This window comes from Denticeps clupeoides, chromosome 4, assembly GCF_900700375.1.
Source record: "Denticeps clupeoides chromosome 4, fDenClu1.1, whole genome shotgun sequence".
Lineage (NCBI taxonomy): Eukaryota > Metazoa > Chordata > Actinopteri > Clupeiformes > Denticipitidae > Denticeps > Denticeps clupeoides.
This window is the reverse complement of record NC_041710.1, coordinates 4394126-4411747: the sequence shown is the minus strand read 5'-3', so window position 1 is coordinate 4411747 and position 17622 is coordinate 4394126. Positions and strand designations below refer to the sequence as shown.

General features: G+C 40.4%; 20 non-coding genes across 20 annotated transcripts; all 20 read left to right on the top strand.

Moving 5' to 3' along the window:
• Positions 1 to 401: 401 nt before the first annotated feature.
• On the top strand, positions 402 to 483 carry trnas-cga (transfer RNA serine (anticodon CGA)). Its single transcript has one exon. It is a non-coding gene; the product is annotated as a tRNA-Ser (tRNA).
• A 720-nt stretch (positions 484 to 1203) lies between these two features.
• trnaq-uug (transfer RNA glutamine (anticodon UUG)) lies at positions 1204 to 1275 on the top strand. The gene has a single exon. It is a non-coding gene; the product is annotated as a tRNA-Gln (tRNA).
• Positions 1276 to 1992: 717 nt separating this feature from the next.
• trnas-cga (transfer RNA serine (anticodon CGA)) lies at positions 1993 to 2074 on the top strand. Its single transcript has one exon. It is a non-coding gene; the product is annotated as a tRNA-Ser (tRNA).
• A 720-nt stretch (positions 2075 to 2794) lies between these two features.
• trnaq-uug (transfer RNA glutamine (anticodon UUG)) lies at positions 2795 to 2866 on the top strand. Its single transcript has one exon. It is a non-coding gene; the product is annotated as a tRNA-Gln (tRNA).
• A 717-nt stretch (positions 2867 to 3583) lies between these two features.
• Positions 3584 to 3665, top strand: trnas-cga (transfer RNA serine (anticodon CGA)). Its single transcript has one exon. It is a non-coding gene; the product is annotated as a tRNA-Ser (tRNA).
• Positions 3666 to 4385: 720 nt separating this feature from the next.
• On the top strand, positions 4386 to 4457 carry trnaq-uug (transfer RNA glutamine (anticodon UUG)). Its single transcript has one exon. It is a non-coding gene; the product is annotated as a tRNA-Gln (tRNA).
• A 717-nt stretch (positions 4458 to 5174) lies between these two features.
• trnas-cga (transfer RNA serine (anticodon CGA)) lies at positions 5175 to 5256 on the top strand. The gene has a single exon. It is a non-coding gene; the product is annotated as a tRNA-Ser (tRNA).
• Positions 5257 to 5975: 719 nt separating this feature from the next.
• trnaq-uug (transfer RNA glutamine (anticodon UUG)) lies at positions 5976 to 6047 on the top strand. Its single transcript has one exon. It is a non-coding gene; the product is annotated as a tRNA-Gln (tRNA).
• A 717-nt stretch (positions 6048 to 6764) lies between these two features.
• On the top strand, positions 6765 to 6846 carry trnas-cga (transfer RNA serine (anticodon CGA)). Its single transcript has one exon. It is a non-coding gene; the product is annotated as a tRNA-Ser (tRNA).
• A 720-nt stretch (positions 6847 to 7566) lies between these two features.
• trnaq-uug (transfer RNA glutamine (anticodon UUG)) lies at positions 7567 to 7638 on the top strand. Its single transcript has one exon. It is a non-coding gene; the product is annotated as a tRNA-Gln (tRNA).
• Positions 7639 to 8355: 717 nt separating this feature from the next.
• On the top strand, positions 8356 to 8437 carry trnas-cga (transfer RNA serine (anticodon CGA)). The gene has a single exon. It is a non-coding gene; the product is annotated as a tRNA-Ser (tRNA).
• Positions 8438 to 9157: 720 nt separating this feature from the next.
• Positions 9158 to 9229, top strand: trnaq-uug (transfer RNA glutamine (anticodon UUG)). Its single transcript has one exon. It is a non-coding gene; the product is annotated as a tRNA-Gln (tRNA).
• A 717-nt stretch (positions 9230 to 9946) lies between these two features.
• trnas-cga (transfer RNA serine (anticodon CGA)) lies at positions 9947 to 10028 on the top strand. The gene has a single exon. It is a non-coding gene; the product is annotated as a tRNA-Ser (tRNA).
• Positions 10029 to 10748: 720 nt separating this feature from the next.
• On the top strand, positions 10749 to 10820 carry trnaq-uug (transfer RNA glutamine (anticodon UUG)). The gene has a single exon. It is a non-coding gene; the product is annotated as a tRNA-Gln (tRNA).
• A 717-nt stretch (positions 10821 to 11537) lies between these two features.
• trnas-cga (transfer RNA serine (anticodon CGA)) lies at positions 11538 to 11619 on the top strand. Its single transcript has one exon. It is a non-coding gene; the product is annotated as a tRNA-Ser (tRNA).
• A 720-nt stretch (positions 11620 to 12339) lies between these two features.
• On the top strand, positions 12340 to 12411 carry trnaq-uug (transfer RNA glutamine (anticodon UUG)). The gene has a single exon. It is a non-coding gene; the product is annotated as a tRNA-Gln (tRNA).
• A 717-nt stretch (positions 12412 to 13128) lies between these two features.
• On the top strand, positions 13129 to 13210 carry trnas-cga (transfer RNA serine (anticodon CGA)). Its single transcript has one exon. It is a non-coding gene; the product is annotated as a tRNA-Ser (tRNA).
• Positions 13211 to 13925: 715 nt separating this feature from the next.
• On the top strand, positions 13926 to 13997 carry trnaq-uug (transfer RNA glutamine (anticodon UUG)). Its single transcript has one exon. It is a non-coding gene; the product is annotated as a tRNA-Gln (tRNA).
• Positions 13998 to 14714: 717 nt separating this feature from the next.
• Positions 14715 to 14796, top strand: trnas-cga (transfer RNA serine (anticodon CGA)). The gene has a single exon. It is a non-coding gene; the product is annotated as a tRNA-Ser (tRNA).
• Positions 14797 to 15516: 720 nt separating this feature from the next.
• Positions 15517 to 15588, top strand: trnaq-uug (transfer RNA glutamine (anticodon UUG)). The gene has a single exon. It is a non-coding gene; the product is annotated as a tRNA-Gln (tRNA).
• Positions 15589 to 17622: the final 2034 nt, after the last annotated feature.

Sequence of the window (17622 nt, the reverse complement as noted above, 5' to 3'; positions counted from 1 at the left end):
AAACTGATTGAGAAAAAAACAAGTTTCTGGTTTTAACAATGCTCATAATATTTGTCTAAGCATTTTACTCTTCTATAGTGAGATTGTATGGAATTCAAAGTTCACATTCAGGATGTCCAGTTCACTAATATGAAAGCTATTCTCTTTTTTAAACAATCACGAGCACTATTTAGTTGCAATGGCAGAGTGGTTAAGGTGTTGGATTTGATTATCAATGGTCTCTTCTTGCACATGCTTGATCACTGCTTGCAGTGTTTGTAGGAACTGCCCTCTTCACCAATTGAATGGCAGTCATTAAAATGCCAAGAAATGTCTCAATCAGATGATTGACTTCAAGAGGGTCTCCTGATGCAAATTCAAGCCCCTTCTCACAGAGTTGCTTTTTTTTTCTTTATTTAAAAGCTGCGATGGCCGAGTGGTTAAGGCGTTGGACTCGAAATCCAATGGGGTCTCCCTGCGCAGGTTCAAACCCTGCTCGCAGCGGAAAAGGGAGCTACTTTTTCATTAACTAAAAATTAGCCACTGATGCCTCTTGGAATCATTCACTTATGTTGTTTCACTAACTTTGCATGTATCAGCAACTAATATCTTTAAATGAACGCCTTTCTAAAAGAATTAATAGCTTAACAGTTGCACTTTTGTCTCGTCTTTGTTTTTGACGTCTACGTGCATAGGGATTCTGCCCTTTAAGCCAATGGGATCTCCTTGTTCCGGTTCAAAGCCCGTTCACATACTTGTTCTTCTTGAATTCATGGAAAAAGCCTGGCTGTGGTTTGGATTTTCTTACTGAGCTGGTCTTCTTGTTGGTGAAATGGTAAGTCACCTCATTAAGTAAAAACGTCATGGGGTTCCATGCTGCGATGGTTAGCACTCTGAATCTAATGACCTGAGTTCAAAACTCAGTGTGGCCTTACCCTGAAGTTTGTTGTTGGACGCTTAAGCAAGAAATGTATGCTAGACATGCTTGTGTTCCCAGCATGTTCAGCAGCCATTTGATGCAATTCACAGCTGTAAGAAGACATTCAGTCTAGGTTCACCACCAATGTGCAACTTCAAGGTACCGTCTGCTCACCGGAAGCCTTTCATGGCTGCCCAACACTCACTAAGGGTGATGGGTTAAACCCAGAGGACTCATTTCATTGTGTGCTCCAGGTTTTTTCTGCAGTTTATCACAATGACAATCACTTGCCTTCTTAAGTGGTAGGTTCCATGGTGTAATGGTTAGCACGCTGGACTTTGAATCCAGCGATCCGAGTTCAAATCTCGGTGGGATCTTAACTTAATGTCAAAAAGCAGTTTATTTAAATGCATGTGTTTTGCAATTCAAAGCTGTAAGAAGATGTTTATTGTGGGCTCCATGGTTTAACGTTTAACAATCAGCACTCTAAATCCATTGATCACAGTTCAAGCCTCAGTGAGAACTTGTGTTCATGCTTATTGTTTCAAGCTTAAGCAAAATATGTAATCCACTCATTCATATGTGGCTTGAATGTTATGTTGCCATTAATTCAAGATCAAATCTCAGGTGATCTGAAAAATGAATTCCAATGATGTTCTCACTTATACATTTTTAATCCTACCATATAGTTTGAAACTGATTGAGAAAAAAACAAGTTTCTGGTTTTAACAATGCTCATAATATTTGTCTAAGCATTTTACTCTTCTATAGTGAGATTGTATGGAATTCAAAGTTCACATTCAGGATGTCCAGTTCACTAATATGAAAGCTATTCTCTTTTTTAAACAATCACGAGCACTATTTAGTTGCAATGGCAGAGTGGTTAAGGTGTTGGATTTGATTATCAATGGTCTCTTCTTGCACATGCTTGATCACTGCTTGCAGTGTTTGTAGGAACTGCCCACTTCACCAATTGAATGGCAGTCATTAAAATGCCAAGAAATGTCTCAATCAGATGATTGACTTCAAGACGGTCTCCTGATGCAAATTCAAGCCCCTTCTCACAGAGTTGCTTTTTTTTTCTTTATTTAAAAGCTGCGATGGCCGAGTGGTTAAGGCGTTGGACTCGAAATCCAATGGGGTCTCCCTGCGCAGGTTCAAACCCTGCTCGCAGCGGAAAAGGGAACTACTTTTTCATTAACTAAAAATGAGCCACTGATGCCTCTTGGAATCATTCACTTATGTTGTTTCACTAACTTTGCATGTATCAGCCACTAATATCTTTAAATGAACGCCTTTCTAAAAGAATTAATAGCTTAACAGTTGCACTTTTGTCTCGTCTTTGTTTTTGACGTCTACGTGCTTAGGGAGTCTGCCCTTTAAGCCAATGGGATCTCCTTGTTCCGGTTCAAAGCCCGTTCACATACTTGTTCTTCTTGAATTCATGGAAAAAGCCTGGCTGTGGTTTGGATTTTCTTACTGAGCTGGTCTTCTTGTTGGTGAAATAGTAAGTCACCTCATTAAGTAAAAACGTCATGGGGTTCCATGCTGCGATGGTTAGCACTCTGAATCTAATGACCTGAGTTCAAAACTCAGTGTGGCCTTACCCTGAAGTTTGTTGTTGGACGCTTAAGCAAGAAATGTATGCTAGACATGCTTGTGTTCCCAGCATGTTCAGCAGCCATTTGATGCAATTCACAGCTGTAAGAAGACATTCAGTCTAGGTTCACCACCAATGTGCAACTTCAAGGTACCGTCTGCTCACCGGAAGCCTTTCATGGCTGCCCAACACTCACTAAGGGTGATGGGTTAAACCCAGAGGACTCATTTCAGCGTGTGCTCCAGGTTTTTTCTGAAGTTTATCACAATGACAATCACTTGCCTGCTTAAGGGGTAGGTTCCATGGTGTAATGGTTAGCACGCTGGACTTTGAATCCAGCAATCCGAGTTCAAATCTCGGTGGGACCTTAACTTAATGTCAAAAAGCAGTTTATTTAAATGCATGTGTTTTGCAATTCAAAGCTGTAAGAAGATGTTTATTGTGGGCTCCATGGTTTAACGTTTAACAATCAGCACTCTAAATCCATTGATCACAGTTCAAGCCTCAGTGAGAACTTGTGTTCATGCTTATTGTTTCAAGCTTAAGCAAAATATGTAATCCACTCATTCATATGTGGCTTGAATGTTATGTTGCCATTAATTCAAGATCAAATCTCAGGTGATCTGAAAAATGAATTCCAATGATGTTCTCACTTATACATTTTTAATCCTACCATATAGTTTGAAACTGATTGAGAAAAAAACAAGTTTCTGGTTTTAACAATGCTCATAATATTTGTCTAAGCATTTTACTCTTCTATAGTGAGATTGTATGGAATTCAAAGTTCACATTCAGGATGTCCAGTTCACTAATATGAAAGCTATTCTCTTTTTTAAACAATCACGAGCACTATTTAGTTGCAATGGCAGAGTGGTTAAGGTGTTGGATTTGATTATCAATGGTCTCTTCTTGCACATGCTTGATCACTGCTTGCAGTGTTTGTAGGAACTGCCCTCTTCACCAATTGAATGGCAGTCATTAAAATGCCAAGAAATGTCTCAATCAGATGATTGACTTCAAGACGGTCTCCTGATGCAAATTCAAGCCCCTTCTCACAGAGTTGCTTTTTTTTTCTTTATTTAAAAGCTGCGATGGCCGAGTGGTTAAGGCGTTGGACTCGAAATCCAATGGGGTCTCCCTGCGCAGGTTCAAACCCTGCTCGCAGCGGAAAAGGGAACTACTTTTTCATTAACTAAAAATGAGCCACTGATGCCTCTTGGAATCATTCACTTATGTTGTTTCACTAACTTTGCATGTATCAGCCACTAATATGTTTAAATGAACGCCTTTCTAAAAGAATTAATAGCTTAACAGTTGCACTTTTGTCTCGTCTTTGTTTTTGACGTCTACGTGCTTAGGGAGTCTGCCCTTTAAGCCAATGGGATCTCCTTGTTCCGGTTCAAAGCCCGTTCACATACTTGTTCTTCTTGAATTCATGGAAAAGCCTGGCTGTGGTTTGGATTTTCTTACTGAGCTGGTCTTCTTGTTGGTGAAATAGTAAGTCACCTCATTAAGTAAAAACGTCATGGGGTTCCATGCTGCGATGGTTAGCACTCTGAATCTAATGACCTGAGTTCAAAACTCAGTGTGGCCTTACCCTGAAGTTTGTTGTTGGACGCTTAAGCAAGAAATGTATGCTAGACATGCTTGTGTTCCCAGCATGTTCAGCAGCCATTTGATGCAATTCACAGCTGTAAGAAGACATTCAGTCTAGGTTCACCACCAATGTGCAACTTCAAGGTACCGTCTGCTCACCGGAAGCCTTTCATGGCTGCCCAACACTCACTAAGGGTGATGGGTTAAACCCAGAGGACTCATTTCAGCATGTGCTCCAGGTTTTTTCTGCAGTTTATCACAATGACAATCACTTGCCTGTCTTAAGTGGTAGGTTCCATGGTGTAATGGTTAGCACGCTGGACTTTGAATCCAGCGATCCGAGTTCAAATCTCGGTGGGACCTTAACTTAATGTCAAAAAGCAGTTTATTTAAATGCATGTGTTTTGCAATTCAAAGCTGTAAGAAGATGTTTATTGTGGGCTCCATGGTTTAACGTTTAACAATCAGCACTCTAAATCCATTGATCACAGTTCAAGCCTCAGTGAGAACTTGTGTTCATGCTTATTGTTTCAAGCTTAAGCAAAATATGTAATCCACTCATTCATATGTGGCTTGAATGTTATGTTGCCATTAATTCAAGATCAAATCTCAGGTGATCTGAAAAATTAATTCCAATGATGTTCTCACTTATACATTTTTAATCCTACCATATAGTTTGAAACTGATTGAGAAAAAAACAAGTTTCTGGTTTTAACAATGCTCATAATATTTGTCTAAGCATTTTACTCTTCTATAGTGAGATTGTATGGAATTCAAAGTTCACATTCAGGATGTCCAGTTCACTAATATGAAAGCTATTCTCTTTTTTAAACAATCACGAGCACTATTTAGTTGCAATGGCAGAGTGGTTAAGGTGTTGGATTTGATTATCAATGGTCTCTTCTTGCACATGCTTGATCACTGCTTGCAGTGTTTGTAGGAACTGCCCTCTTCACCAATTGAATGGCAGTCATTAAAATGCCAAGAAATGTCTCAATCAGATGATTGACTTCAAGACGGTCTCCTGATGCAAATTCAAGCCCCTTCTCACAGAGTTGCTTTTTTTTTCTTTATTTAAAAGCTGCGATGGCCGAGTGGTTAAGGCGTTGGACTCGAAATCCAATGGGGTCTCCCTGCGCAGGTTCAAACCCTGCTCGCAGCGGAAAAGGGAACTACTTTTTCATTAACTAAAAATGAGCCACTGATGCCTCTTGGAATCATTCACTTATGCTGTTTCACTAACTTTGCATCTATCAGCCACTAATATGTTTAAATGAACGCCTTTCTAAAAGAATTAATAGCTTAACAGTTGCACTTTTGTCTCGTCTTTGTTTTTGACGTCTACGTGCTTAGGGAGTCTGCCCTTTAAGCCAATGGGATCTCCTTGTTCCGGTTCAAAGCCCGTTCACATACTTGTTCTTCTTGAATTCATGGAAAAGCCTGGCTGTGGTTTGGATTTTCTTACTGAGCTGGTCTTCTTGTTGGTGAAATAGTAAGTCACCTCATTAAGTAAAAACGTCATGGGGTTCCATGCTGCGATGGTTAGCACTCTGAATCTAATGACCTGAGTTTAAAACTCAGTGTGGCCTTACCCTGAAGTTTGTTGTTGGACGCTTAAGCAAGAAATGTATGCTAGACATGCTTGTGTTCCCAGCATGTTCAGCAGCCATTTGATGCAATTCACAGCTGTAAGAAGACATTCAGTCTAGGTTCACCACCAATGTGCAACTTCAAGGTACCGTCTGCTCACCGGAAGCCTTTCATGGCTGCCCAACACTCACTAAGGGTGATGGGTTAAACCCAGAGGACTCATTTCATTGTGTGCTCCAGGTTTTTTCTGCAGTTTATCACAATGACAATCACTTGCCTGCTTAAGTGGTAGGTTCCATGGTGTAATGGTTAGCACGCTGGACTTTGAATCCAGCGATCCGAGTTCAAATCTCGGTGGGACCTTAACTTAATGTCAAAAAGCAGTTTATTTAAATGCATGTGTTTTGCAATTCAAAGCTGTAAGAAGATGTTTATTGTGGGCTCCATGGTTTAACGTTTAACAATCAGCACTCTAAATCCATTGATCACAGTTCAAGCCTCAGTGAGAACTTGTGTTCATGCTTATTGTTTCAAGCTTAAGCAAAATATGTAATCCACTCATTCATATGTGGCTTGAATGTTATGTTGCCATTAATTCAAGATCAAATCTCAGGTGATCTGAAAAATGAATTCCAATGATGTTCTCACTTATACATTTTTAATCCTACCATATAGTTTGAAACTGATTGAGAAAAAAACAAGTTTCTGGTTTTAACAATGCTCATAATATTTGTCTAAGCATTTTACTCTTCTATAGTGAGATTGTATGGAATTCAAAGTTCACATTCAGGATGTCCAGTTCACTAATATGAAAGCTATTCTCTTTTTTAAACAATCACGAGCACTATTTAGTTGCAATGGCAGAGTGGTTAAGGTGTTGGATTTGATTATCAATGGTCTCTTCTTGCACATGCTTGATCACTGCTTGCAGTGTTTGTAGGAACTGCCCTCTTCACCAATTGAATGGCAGTCATTAAAATGCCAAGAAATGTCTCAATCAGATGATTGACTTCAAGAGGGTCTCCTGATGCAAATTCAAGCCCCTTCTCACAGAGTTGCTTTTTTTTTCTTTATTTAAAAGCTGCGATGGCCGAGTGGTTAAGGCGTTGGACTCGAAATCCAATGGGGTCTCCCTGCGCAGGTTCAAACCCTGCTCGCAGCGGAAAAGGGAACTACTTTTTCATTAACTAAAAATGAGCCACTGATGCCTCTTGGAATCATTCACTTATGTTGTTTCACTAACTTTGCATGTATCAGCCACTAATATCTTTAAATGAACGCCTTTCTAAAAGAATTAATAGCTTAACAGTTGCACTTTTGTCTCGTCTTTGTTTTTGACGTCTACGTGCTTAGGGAGTCTGCCCTTTAAGCCAATGGGATCTCCTTGTTCCGGTTCAAAGCCCGTTCACATACTTGTTCTTCTTGAATTCATGGAAAAAGCCTGGCTGTGGTTTGGATTTTCTTACTGAGCTGGTCTTCTTGTTGGTGAAATAGTAAGTCACCTCATTAAGTAAAAACGTCATGGGGTTCCATGCTGCGATGGTTAGCACTCTGAATCTAATGACCTGAGTTCAAAACTCAGTGTGGCCTTACCCTGAAGTTTGTTGTTGGACGCTTAAGCAAGAAATGTATGCTAGACATGCTTGTGTTCCCAGCATGTTCAGCAGCCATTTGATGCAATTCACAGCTGTAAGAAGACATTCAGTCTAGGTTCACCACCAATGTGCAACTTCAAGGTACCGTCTGCTCACCGGAAGCCTTTCATGGCTGCCCAACACTCACTAAGGGTGATGGGTTAAACCCAGAGGACTCATTTCAGCATGTGCTCCAGGTTTTTTCTGCAGTTTATCACAATGACAATCACTTGCGTGCTTAAGGGGTAGGTTCCATGGTGTAATGGTTAGCACGCTGGACTTTGAATCCAGCGATCCGAGTTCAAATCTCGGTGGGACCTTAACTTAATGTCAAAAAGCAGTTTATTTAAATGCATGTGTTTTGCAATTCAAAGCTGTAAGAAGATGTTTATTGTGGGCTCCATGGTTTAACGTTTAACAATCAGCACTCTAAATCCATTGATCACAGTTCAAGCCTCAGTGAGAACTTGTGTTCATGCTTATTGTTTCAAGCTTAAGCAAAATATGTAATCCACTCATTCATATGTGGCTTGAATGTTATGTTGCCATTAATTCAAGATCAAATCTCAGGTGATCTGAAAAATGAATTCCAATGATGTTCTCACTTATACATTTTTAATCCTACCATATAGTTTGAAACTGATTGAGAAAAAAACAAGTTTCTGGTTTTAACAATGCTCATAATATTTGTCTAAGCATTTTACTCTTCTATAGTGAGATTGTATGGAATTCAAAGTTCACATTCAGGATGTCCAGTTCACTAATATGAAAGCTATTCTCTTTTTTAAACAATCACGAGCACTATTTAGTTGCAATGGCAGAGTGGTTAAGGTGTTGGATTTGATTATCAATGGTCTCTTCTTGCACATGCTTGATCACTGCTTGCAGTGTTTGTAGGAACTGCCCTCTTCACCAATTGAATGGCAGTCATTAAAATGCCAAGAAATGTCTCAATCAGATGATTGACTTCAAGAGGGTCTCCTGATGCAAATTCAAGCCCCTTCTCACAGAGTTGCTTTTTTTTTCTTTATTTAAAAGCTGCGATGGCCGAGTGGTTAAGGCGTTGGACTCGAAATCCAATGGGGTCTCCCTGCGCAGGTTCAAACCCTGCTCGCAGCGGAAAAGGGAACTACTTTTTCATTAACTAAAAATTAGCCACTGATGCCTCTTGGAATCATTCACTTATGTTGTTTCACTAACTTTGCATGTATCAGCCACTAATATCTTTAAATGAACGCCTTTCTAAAAGAATTAATAGCTTAACAGTTGCACTTTTGTCTCGTCTTTGTTTTTGACGTCTACGTGCTTAGGGAGTCTGCCCTTTAAGCCAATGGGATCTCCTTGTTCCGGTTCAAAGCCCGTTCACATACTTGTTCTTCTTGAATTCATGGAAAAAGCCTGGCTGTGGTTTGGATTTTCTTACTGAGCTGGTCTTCTTGTTGGTGAAATGGTAAGTCACCTCATTAAGTAAAAACGTCATGGGGTTCCATGCTGCGATGGTTAGAACTCTGAATCTAATGACCTGAGTTCAAAACTCAGTGTGGCCTTACCCTGAAGTTTGTTGTTGGACGCTTAAGCAAGAAATGTATGCTAGACATGCTTGTGTTCCCAGCATGTTCAGCAGCCATTTGATGCAATTCACAGCTGTAAGAAGACATTCAGTCTAGGTTCACCACCAATGTGCAACTTCAAGGTACCGTCTGCTCACCGGAAGCCTTTCATGGCTGCCCAACACTCACTAAGGGTGATGGGTTAAACCCAGAGGACTCATTTCATTGTGTGCTCCAGGTTTTTTCTGCAGTTTATCACAATGACAATCACTTGCCTGCTTAAGTGGTAGGTTCCATGGTGTAATGGTTAGCACGCTGGACTTTGAATCCAGCGATCCGAGTTCAAATCTCGGTGGGACCTTAACTTAATGTCAAAAAGCAGTTTATTTAAATGCATGTGTTTTGCAATTCAAAGCTGTAAGAAGATGTTTATTGTGGGCTCCATGGTTTAACGTTTAACAATCAGCACTCTAAATCCATTGATCACAGTTCAAGCCTCAGTGAGAACTTGTGTTCATGCTTATTGTTTCAAGCTTAAGCAAAATATGTAATCCACTCATTCATATGTGGCTTGAATGTTATGTTGCCATTAATTCAAGATCAAATCTCAGGTGATCTGAAAAATGAATTCCAATGATGTTCTCACTTATACATTTTTAATCCTACCATATAGTTTGAAACTGATTGAGAAAAAAACAAGTTTCTGGTTTTAACAATGCTCATAATATTTGTCTAAGCATTTTACTCTTCTATAGTGAGATTGTATGGAATTCAAAGTTCACATTCAGGATGTCCAGTTCACTAATATGAAAGCTATTCTCTTTTTTAAACAATCACGAGCACTATTTAGTTGCAATGGCAGAGTGGTTAAGGTGTTGGATTTGATTATCAATGGTCTCTTCTTGCACATGCTTGATCACTGCTTGCAGTGTTTGTAGGAACTGCCCTCTTCACCAATTGAATGGCAGTCATTAAAATGCCAAGAAATGTCTCAATCAGATGATTGACTTCAAGAGGGTCTCCTGATGCAAATTCAAGCCCCTTCTCACAGAGTTGCTTTTTTTTTCTTTATTTAAAAGCTGCGATGGCCGAGTGGTTAAGGCGTTGGACTCGAAATCCAATGGGGTCTCCCTGCGCAGGTTCAAACCCTGCTCGCAGTGGAAAAGGGAACTACTTTTTCATTAACTAAAAATGAGCCACTGATGCCTCTTGGAATCATTCACTTATGTTGTTTCACTAACTTTGCATGTATCAGCCACTAATATCTTTAAATGAACGCCTTTCTAAAAGAATTAATAGCTTAACAGTTGCACTTTTGTCTCGTCTTTGTTTTTGACGTCTACGTGCTTAGGGAGTCTGCCCTTTAAGCCAATGGGATCTCCTTGTTCCGGTTCAAAGCCCGTTCACATACTTGTTCTTCTTGAATTCATGGAAAAAGCCTGGCTGTGGTTTGGATTTTCTTACTGAGCTGGTCTTCTTGTTGGTGAAATAGGTAAGTCACCTCATTAAGTAAAAACGTCATGGGGTTCCATGCTGCGATGGTTAGCACTCTGAATCTAATGACCTGAGTTCAAAACTCAGTGTGGCCTTACCCTGAAGTTTGTTGTTGGACGCTTAAGCAAGAAATGTATGCTAGACATGCTTGTGTTCCCAGCATGTTCAGCAGCCATTTGATGCAATTCACAGCTGTAAGAAGACATTCAGTCTAGGTTCACCACCAATGTGCAACTTCAAGGTACCGTCTGCTCACCGGAAGCCTTTCATGGCTGCCCAACACTCACTAAGGGTGATGGGTTAAACCCAGAGGACTCATTTCAGCATGTGCTCCAGGTTTTTTCTGCAGTTTATCACAATGACAATCACTTGCATGTTTAAGGGTAGGTTCCATGGTGTAATGGTTAGCACGCTGGACTTTGAATCCAGCGATCCGAGTTCAAATCTCGGTGGGACCTTAACTTAATGTCAAAAAGCAGTTTATTTAAATGCATGTGTTTTGCAATTCAAAGCTGTAAGAAGATGTTTATTGTGGGCTCCATGGTTTAACGTTTAACAATCAGCACTCTAAATCCATTGATCACAGTTCAAGCCTCAGTGAGAACTTGTGTTCATGCTTATTGTTTCAAGCTTAAGCAAAATATGTAATCCACTCATTCATATGTGGCTTGAATGTTATGTTGCCATTAATTCAAGATCAAATCTCAGGTGATCTGAAAAATTAATTCCAATGATGTTCTCACTTATACATTTTTAATCCTACCATATAGTTTGAAACTGATTGAGAAAAAAACAAGTTTCTGGTTTTAACAATGCTCATAATATTTGTCTAAGCATTTTACTCTTCTATAGTGAGATTGTATGGAATTCAAAGTTCACATTCAGGATGTCCAGTTCACTAATATGAAAGCTATTCTCTTTTTTAAACAATCACAAGCACTATTTAGTTGCAATGGCAGAGTGGTTAAGGTGTTGGATTTGATTATCAATGGTCTCTTCTTGCACATGCTTGATCACTGCTTGCAGTGTTTGTAGGAACTGCCCTCTTCACCAATTGAATAGCAGTCATTAAAATGCCAAGAAATGTCTCAATCAGATGATTGACTTCAAGACGGTCTCCTGATGCAAATTCAAGCCCCTTCTCACAGAGTTGCTTTTTTTTTCTTTATTTAAAAGCTGCGATGGCCGAGTGGTTAAGGCGTTGGACTCGAAATCCAATGGGGTCTCCCTGCGCAGGTTCAAACCCTGCTCGCAGCGGAAAAGGGAACTACTTTTTCATTAACTAAAAATGAGCCACTGATGCCTCTTGGAATCATTCACTTATGTTGTTTCACTAACTTTGCATGTATCAGCCACTAATATGTTTAAATGAACGCCTTTCTAAAAGAATTAATAGCTTAACAGTTGCACTTTTGTCTCGTCTTTGTTTTTGACGTCTACGTGCTTAGGGAGTCTGCCCTTTAAGCCAATGGGATCTCCTTGTTCCGGTTCAAAGCCCGTTCACATACTTGTTCTTCTTGAATTCATGGAAAAAGCCTGGCTGTGGTTTGGATTTTCTTACTGAGCTGGTCTTCTTGTTGGTGAAATAGTAAGTCACCTCATTAAGTAAAAACGTCATGGGGTTCCATGCTGCGATGGTTAGCACTCTGAATCTAATGACCTGAGTTCAAAACTCAGTGTGGCCTTACCCTGAAGTTTGTTGTTGGACGCTTAAGCAAGAAATGTATGCTAGACATGCTTGTGTTCCCAGCATGTTCAGCAGCCATTTGATGCAATTCACAGCTGTAAGAAGACATTCAGTCTAGGTTCACCACCAATGTGCAACTTCAAGGTACCGTCTGCTCACCGGAAGCCTTTCATGGCTGCCCAACACTCACTAAGGGTGATGGGTTAAACCCAGAGGACTCATTTCAGCGTGTGCTCCAGGTTTTTTCTGCAGTTTATCACAATGACAATCACTTGCCTGCTTAAGTGGTAGGTTCCATGGTGTAATGGTTAGCACGCTGGACTTTGAATCCAGCGATCCGAGTTCAAATCTCGGTGGGACCTTAACTTAATGTCAAAAAGCAGTTTATTTAAATGCATGTGTTTTGCAATTCAAAGCTGTAAGAAGATGTTTATTGTGGGCTCCATGGTTTAACGTTTAACAATCAGCACTCTAAATCCATTGATCACAGTTCAAGCCTCAGTGAGAACTTGTGTTCATGCTTATTGTTTCAAGCTTAAGCAAAATATGTAATCCACTCATTCATATGTGGCTTGAATGTTATGTTGCCATTAATTCAAGATCAAATCTCAGGTGATCTGAAAAATGAATTCCAATGATGTTCTCACTTATACATTTTTAATCCTACCATATAGTTTGAAACTGATTGAGAAAAAAACAAGTTTCTGGTTTTAACAATGCTCATAATATTTGTCTAAGCATTTTACTCTTCTATAGTGAGATTGTATGGAATTCAAAGTTCACATTCAGGATGTCCAGTTCACTAATATGAAAGCTATTCTCTTTTTTAAACAATCACGAGCACTATTTAGTTGCAATGGCAGAGTGGTTAAGGTGTTGGATTTGATTATCAATGGTCTCTTCTTGCACATGCTTGATCACTGCTTGCAGTGTTTGTAGGAACTGCCCTCTTCACCAATTGAATGGCAGTCATTAAAATGCCAAGAAATGTCTCAATCAGATGATTGACTTCAAGACGGTCTCCTGATGCAAATTCAAGCCCCTTCTCACAGAGTTGCTTTTTTTTTCTTTATTTAAAAGCTGCGATGGCCGAGTGGTTAAGGCGTTGGACTCGAAATCCAATGGGGTCTCCCTGCGCAGGTTCAAACCCTGCTCGCAGCGGAAAAGGGAACTACTTTTTCATTAACTAAAAATGAGCCACTGATGCCTCTTGGAATCATTCACTTATGTTGTTTCACTAACTTTGCATGTATCAGCCACTAATATGTTTAAATGAACGCCTTTCTAAAAGAATTAATAGCTTAACAGTTGCACTTTTGTCTCGTCTTTGTTTTTGACGTCTACGTGCTTAGGGCCCTTTAAGCCAATGGGATCTCCTTGTTCCGGTTCAAAGCCCGTTCACATACTTGTTCTTCTTGAATTCATGGAAAAAGCCTGGCTGTGGTTTGGATTTTCTTACTGAGCTGGTCTTCTTGTTGGTGAAATAGGTAAGTCACCTCATTAAGTAAAAACGTCATGGGGTTCCATGCTGCGATGGTTAGCACTCTGAATCTAATGACCTGAGTTTAAAACTCAGTGTGGCCTTACCCTGAAGTTTGTTGTTGGACGCTTAAGCAAGAAATGTATGCTAGACATGCTTGTGTTCCCAGCATGTTCAGCAGCCATTTGATGCAATTCACAGCTGTAAGAAGACATTCAGTCTAGGTTCACCACCAATGTGCAACTTCAAGGTACCGTCTGCTCACCGGAAGCCTTTCATGGCTGCCCAACACTCACTAAGGGTGATGGGTTAAACCCAGAGGACTCATTTCAGCGTGTGCTCCAGGTTTTTTCTGAAGTTTATCACAATGACAATCACTTGCCTGCTTAAGGGGTAGGTTCCATGGTGTAATGGTTAGCACGCTGGACTTTGAATCCAGCGATCCGAGTTCAAATCTCGGTGGGACCTTAACTTAATGTCAAAAAGCAGTTTATTTAAATGCATGTGTTTTGCAATTCAAAGCTGTAAGAAGATGTTTATTGTGGGCTCCATGGTTTAACGTTTAACAATCAGCACTCTAAATCCATTGATCACAGTTCAAGCCTCAGTGAGAACTTGTGTTCATGCTTATTGTTTCAAGCTTAAGCAAAATATGTAATCCACTCATTCATATGTGGCTTGAATGTTATGTTGCCATTACTTCAAGATCAAATCTCAGGTGATCTGAAAAATGAATTCCAATGATGTTCTCACTTATACATTTTTAATCCTACCATATAGTTTGAAACTGATTGAGAAAAAAACAAGTTTCTGGTTTTAACAATGCTCATAATATTTGTCTAAGCATTTTACTCTTCTATAGTGAGATTGTATGGAATTCAAAGTTCACATTCAGGATGTCCAGTTCACTAATATGAAAGCTATTCTCTTTTTTAAACAATCACGAGCACTATTTAGTTGCAATGGCAGAGTGGTTAAGGTGTTGGATTTGATTATCAATGGTCTCTTCTTGCACATGCTTGATCACTGCTTGCAGTGTTTGTAGGAACTGCCCTCTTCACCAATTGAATGGCAGTCATTAAAATGCCAAGAAATGTCTCAATCAGATGATTGACTTCAAGACGGTCTCCTGATGCAAATTCAAGCCCCTTCTCACAGAGTTGCTTTTTTTTTCTTTATTTAAAAGCTGCGATGGCCGAGTGGTTAAGGCGTTGGACTCGAAATCCAATGGGGTCTCCCTGCGCAGGTTCAAACCCTGCTCGCAGCGGAAAAGGGAACTACTTTTTCATTAACTAAAAATGAGCCACTGATGCCTCTTGGAATCATTCACTTATGTTGTTTCACTAACTTTGCATGTATCAGCCACTAATATCTTTAAATGAACGCCTTTCTAAAAGAATTAATAGCTTAACAGTTGCACTTTTGTCTCGTCTTTGTTTTTGACGTCTACGTGCTTAGGGAGTCTGCCCTTTAAGCCAATGGGATCTCCTTGTTCCGGTTCAAAGCCCGTTCACATACTTGTTCTTCTTGAATTCATGGAAAAAGCCTGGCTGTGGTTTGGATTTTCTTACTGAGCTGGTCTTCTTGTTGGTGAAATGGTAAGTCACCTCATTAAGTAAAAACGTCATGGGGTTCCATGCTGCGATGGTTAGCACTCTGAATCTAATGACCTGAGTTCAAAACTCAGTGTGGCCTTACCCTGAAGTTTGTTGTTGGACGCTTAAGCAAGAAATGTATGCTAGACATGCTTGTGTTCCCAGCATGTTCAGCAGCCATTTGATGCAATTCACAGCTGTAAGAAGACATTCAGTCTAGGTTCACCACCAATGTGCAACTTCAAGGTACCGTCTGCTCACCGGAAGCCTTTCATGGCTGCCCAACACTCACTAAGGGTGATGGGTTAAACCCAGAGGACTCATTTCATTGTGTGCTCCAGGTTTTTTCTGCAGTTTATCACAATGACAATCACTTGCCTTCTTAAGTGGTAGGTTCCATGGTGTAATGGTTAGCACGCTGGACTTTGAATCCAGCGATCCGAGTTCAAATCTCGGTGGGACCTTAACTTAATGTCAAAAAGCAGTTTATTTAAATGCATGTGTTTTGCAATTCAAAGCTGTAAGAAGATGTTTATTGTGGGCTCCATGGTTTAACGTTTAACAATCAGCACTCTAAATCCATTGATCACAGTTCAAGCCTCAGTGAGAACTTGTGTTCATGCTTATTGTTTCAAGCTTAAGCAAAATATGTAATCCACTCATTCATATGTGGCTTGAATGTTATGTTGCCATTACTTCAAGATCAAATCTCAGGTGATCTGAAAAATGAATTCCAATGATGTTCTCACTTATACATTTTTAATCCTACCATATAGTTTGAAACTGATTGAGAAAAAAACAAGTTTCTGGTTTTAACAATGCTCATAATATTTGTCTAAGCATTTTACTCTTCTATAGTGAGATTGTATGGAATTCAAAGTTCACATTCAGGATGTCCAGTTCACTAATATGAAAGCTATTCTCTTTTTTAACAATCACGAGCACTATTTAGTTGCAATGGCAGAGTGGTTAAGGTGTTGGATTTGATTATCAATGGTCTCTTCTTGCACATGCTTGATCACTGCTTGCAGTGTTTGTAGGAACTGCCCTCTTCACCAATTGAATGGCAGTCATTAAATGCCAAGAAATGTCTCAATCAGATGATTGACTTCAAGACGGTCTCCTGATGCAAATTCAAGCCCCTTCTCACAGAGCTGCTTTTTTTTTCTTTATTTAACAAGCTGCGATGGCCGAAGTGGTTAAGGCGTTGGGATCGAACTCCCAATGGGTTGGTATCCTGCGCAGGTTCTCAAACCCTGCTCGCAGCGGAAAAGGGAACTACTTTTTCATTAACTAAAAATGAGCCACTGATTAGATTAGATTAGATTAGATTCAACTTTATTGTCATTACACATGTACAAGTACAGGGCAACGAAATGTAGTTTAGGTCTAACCAGAAGTGCAATAAGCAGCAAGTGCAGGATACAGTTCAAATAAGTTAAGTTATATATATATATACATAAAGTGATATGTGCTATACATAAGGTTATGTGCAGTACAAAGTGATATGTGCAGTACAAAGTGATATGTGCAGTGCAGTGATTATCAAGAGTGAATGGGGGGGGCAGAGGAGTTCAGCAAGGAAACAGCTCTGGGAAAAAAGCTGTTCCTAAGTCTGCTGGTTCTTGTCCGTGGTAGCCTGAACCGTCTGCCTGAAGGCAGGAGAGAGAACAGTTCGTGGGCCGGGTGTGAGGAGTCCTTAAGAATACTGTGAGCTCGACGCAGACAGTGCTTCCTCTGGATTTCCTCAATGGATGGAAGTGGAGTCCCTGTGATGCGCTGGGCAGTTTTCACCACCCGCTGCATCGCCTTACGCTCAGCAACAGTGCAGCTTCCATACCACACTGTGAGACAGCTGGTAAGGATGCTCTCTATTGTAGAGCGGTAAAAGTTCAACAGGATGGTAGTGGGTAGCTGGTTCTTTTTTAATGTTCTCAAGAAGAAGAGGCGCTGGTGAGCCTTCTTGACCAGGCTGGAGGTGTTAATGCTCCAGGACAGGTCCTCTGAGATGTGGGTCCCCAGGAACTTGAAGGATGTAACAGGCTGCACAGTCATCCCATTGATGTGGATGGGATCATGCGAGCCTCTTCTCTCCCTCCTGAAGTCCACAATGAGCTCCTTGGTCTTGGTGGTGTTTAAAAGAAGGTTATTTTCTGTGCACCAAGTGGCCAGATGCTGGACCTCCTCCCTGTAGGCAGTCTCATCGTTGTTGTCGATGAGACCTATCACCGTGGTGTCATCTGCAAACTTAATAACGGAGTTTGATCCATACATAGGTCGGCAGTCATGGGTGAAGAGGGAGTAGAGGAAGGGGCTCAGCACACAGCCCTGTGGTACACCAGTGTTGAGCGTGACAGTAGTGGAGCGGATGTGGCCTGACCTTACATGCTGTGGTCTGCTGGTCAGAAGTCCATAATCCAGTTGCAAAGTGAGGTGTTGATGTCCAGGGCTCTAAGTTTAGAGATTAGCTTAGAGGGGATGACAGTGTTAAATGCTGA